This window comes from Carlito syrichta, unplaced genomic scaffold (assembly GCF_000164805.1).
Source record: "Carlito syrichta isolate Samal-C Ts95f unplaced genomic scaffold, Tarsius_syrichta-2.0.1 Scaffold315462, whole genome shotgun sequence".
Lineage (NCBI taxonomy): Eukaryota > Metazoa > Chordata > Mammalia > Primates > Tarsiidae > Carlito > Carlito syrichta.
In genome coordinates this window covers 188,106-192,120 of record NW_007259558.1, presented here as the reverse complement: position 1 = coordinate 192,120, position 4,015 = coordinate 188,106, and the positions used below count along the sequence as shown (strand labels likewise).

At 44.4% G+C, this 4,015-nt stretch overlaps 1 pseudogene; it reads left to right on the top strand.

The window, feature by feature from the left end:
• Positions 1–1,809: 1,809 nt before the first annotated feature.
• Positions 1,810–3,192, top strand: LOC103275429 (annotated as a pseudogene).
• The last annotated feature ends 823 nt before the right edge of the window (positions 3,193–4,015 follow it).

The window sequence follows — 4,015 nt, the reverse complement described above, 5'->3', positions numbered from 1 at the left end:
GAGCAACTTAGGTAGAGAACAGACACGTTAGCATCACTTAAGCTTTTTCACACTTTGCTAGCTGTCTGTACCACTTCCCACTTCCCACTTTAGCAAAGGACAGAATCAGTTTTCTGGAGGTAGTTATTGATCATTGTATTCCAACTCCCAAGTATGTCTTGCACTGATTACTCCTCTATTTTAGGCCTTTGTTTACCAGCTATACAGGACCAGGTTGACCTAATAGCAATCTGTCTTTTGTGACTGCCCACCAGCCCACCAAGGCTGAAGGCCCTGGAGTCACAGGGCAGTGGAGTTGAACATTCTGGTTCTACCTTGAGACATTTCCCTGACAATGCCAAAGACTGGTTGCCAAACAGTGCTGAGGACACAACTCTGATGTTATTAATACTCAGGAATGCAGCTGCTGGAGATTTTTTTTTACCCTGCCTCTTTGATTAAAACTTTAAAAGCTCTCCTTCCTCAACCAGCCCTCATAGCACTGCATCTTATTGCTGGTTGCATTCAGATATGTTCTAAATGTGAGTAAACTCTCTTGGTTTACCTTTGTAAATCTTTGCTTTATTCCCACAGTGCTGGCCCACACTGTCTCAGTTTGCCCTAACACCTTGAATTGCCAGAACCATTGAGCTTCTTTTTGCCATTGAGGAGGAGTCTGCTGATGGCCTTGCACAGGGCATGCAGATCAGTGAACAACGGTTCCAGCCATTGGGGTCTTGGGTTCCATGACACCCCAGTAGAGACAGGATGTGGAAATCATCTCCCTCTAAGTGGGAGGGTAAAAGACACATTTGTTTCAACATAAATGATGCTTACCTTACTGAATTGTAAATGAGAATTGGCAAGGAGAGCTTTACCACTATCCCAATGGGGTATGGCAGAGCTACTATCTGTGCAAAGATTCAATTAGAAAAAATGATGAGAGCAACAAGCACCCAAAGTCAACCCTGTGAGTGTGCTGGGAGTCCTAATATGCTCTCCTATGATTCTTAATAGAAGAATTTCCAACTCGGAAAATTAACATAAATGCAAGTCCAGGCTGAGGAATACCTTGGGATTATTCACTAGAGGCAAATAAATCTGCTGGACTTGGTGTCTTGCAATACTGAGGCCAGTTGGTGTTCTCAGAAAGAAAATAAACCCTGGTCATGATTGACTCAAAATAAATAGATGGAAAAAGTTTTTGAGATCAATCCTTCATGAGAAAGTCAAGCAGATGACAAACCAGAGAATAACTACTCCTCAAATTGTGAAGAAGTTAGATGATAAGATTATCCAGAAAACACCAGGAAATGATACTGTATAAATGATTAAATGAAAGGCTATTTGATTTAATCAGCTGAATAGAATATATCATAAAATCTTTCCCACCCTACCCCCCAACTTGCTTTTTTCATTCTTTGATCCTGATCCTGTATGACTCATCTAATTACAACAAAACATTTTCAAAGAAAAAAATTGAATTTCACTTTATATATGTTGTGAGATATTAAAAAAAAGTAAGATTGTAGCTATTTCATTTATCTTTTATATCTGATTTTGGAACTAACAGAAAAGTAGCACTTTCATTGATTGACTTATTATCAGGCAACAGTTTTAGGGTTTCTTTAACAAATTTATAAATGAGAATGTTCATGTTTTGGAGAAAATTCCTTTGTGAAGCCATGTGGTCCATTGGGAGTGATTTTAGTGAAGACTTCTAGATAGGTTGAATTAACTTTCCTGGTTGAAATGTGAGATCTGGACACTGTTCCAGCTGCCACCTAGACTCGGAGCTCCATCCAAACCCCCAGCAAAGACATCCCAGTCATGACCATGCAGAAAATCTTTACCCAGGAGATCCTGGATTCCAGAGGCAATCCCACAGTGGAGGTGGACCTGCACACAGCCAAGGGCCAATTCTGGGCAGCTGTGACCAGTGGGGCTTCCAGTAGTTGGTATCTATGAAGCTCTGGAACTAAGAGATGGAGACAAAGCTTGCTACCTGGGGAAAGGAGTCCTGAAGGCTGTAGAACACATCAATAAGACTCTAGGCCTTCCCTGCTGGAAAAGAAACTAAGCATTGTGGATCAAGAAAAAGTTGACAAATTTATGATTGAGCAGGATGGGACTGAGAATAAGTCCAAGTTTGGAGCCAATGCCATCCTGGGCATGTCCTTGGCTATGTGTAAAGCTGGAACAGCTGAGAAAGGGGTGCCACTATAATGACACATCACAGATCTTGCTGGGAACTCTGACCTTGTGCTTCCCGTGTCTGCCTTCAATGTGATCAATGGGGGCTCCGATGCTGAAAATAAGCAGATCATGCAGGACTTCATGATTCTGTCTGTGGGAGCCAGCTCCTTCAAGGAAGCCATGTGCATTGGTGCTGAGGTTTATCACCACCTCAAGGGGGTCATCAAGGCCAACTATGGGAAAAATGCCACCAATGTGGGTGATGAGGGTGGCTTTGCACCCAATGTCCTAGAGAACAATGAAGCCCTGGGGCTGCTGAAAACGGCTATCCAGGTGGCGGGTTACCCAGAGAAGGTAATGACTGGCGTGGATGTAGCGGCCTCTGAGCTCTATTGCAACAGGAAATATTATCTTGACTTCAAGTCACCTGATGATCCTGCACGGCACATCACTCGGGGGGGAGCTTGGGGAACTGTACAAAAGCTTTATCAAGAACTGTCCTGTGATCTCCATCAAGGACTCCTTTGACCAGGATGACTGGGCCACTTGGGCCTCATTTCTCTCAGGGGTGGACCTCCAGATCATGGGTGATGACCTCACAATCACCAACCCTAAGAGGATTGCCCAAGCTGTTGAGAAGAAGGCCTGCAACTGCCTACTGCTGAAGGTCAACCAGATTGGCTCAGTGACTGAGTCCATCCAGGCCTGTAAACTGCCTCAGTCTAATGGAGGGGAGTGGTGGTGAGCCACCACTCTGGGCAGACTGAGGACACATTCATCGCGGACCTCATGGTGGAGCTCTGCACAGGACAGATCAAGACTTGTGCCCCCTACCGCTCAGAATGTCTGGCCAAGTACAATTAACTCATGAGGATTAAGGAGGCTCTTGGGGACAAGGCTGTCTTTGCTGGATGCAAGTTCCATAACCCGAAGGCCAAGTGAGAAGCTGAAGGCCCTGGGACCCCACTGGACAGAGCCAGATCTTCAAGCCCTTCTTCCTGAAATAAACACTGGTGGCAACCAAACAACAACAACAAAAGAAATGTGAGATCTTCTTTTCAGCTTAAAAAATTATTTAAAACTAACCCAGTATAGTTAAGAATTAATAATGTACGTCAGGCTCGGTGGCTCTGCCTGTAATCCCATACATTTGGGAGGCTGAGGTGAGTGGATTGCCTGAGCCCACGGGTTTGAGACCCGCCTGGGCAGGCGAGACCTCATTCCTACAATAAGTAAAAAAAAATTAGCCGGGCATGGTAGTATGTGCCTGTAGTTCAGGCTACTTGGAAAGCTGAGGCGGAAGGATCACCGGAGCCCAGCAGGTCGAGGCTGTGGTGGCCAGGAGCGACCACTGCACTCCAGTCTGGGCGACAGTAAGACTGCAACTCAAAAAAAAAAAAAAGAATTAATAATGTTTTCCAAATTTTTAAAGTTACAATCAAGCCAGATGTGGTGGCTCAAGCCTGAAATCCCAGCACTTTGGGAGGCCAAGATGAGAGGATTGCCTGAGTCCAGTGGTTTTAGACCAGCCTGGACAACTTGGTGAGATCTCGCTTCTACAATAAATCAAAATATTAACCAGGTGTGGTGGCACATATCTGTAGTTCCACTACTTGGAAGACTGAGGTGGAAGTATCATCTGAGACCAGCAGGTCAAGGCTGTGGTGACTGTGAGCATGGCACTGCCTACAATACTGGGTGATGGAGTAAGACTCCAACTTAAAAAAAAAGTAACAATCAATCCCCATTTCAAATCTCATCACCAACCTGCATAATATTCATGAATCAATCTAGAATGACAATATGACAACATGTTTTTCTTATTATAAAAATGACACTC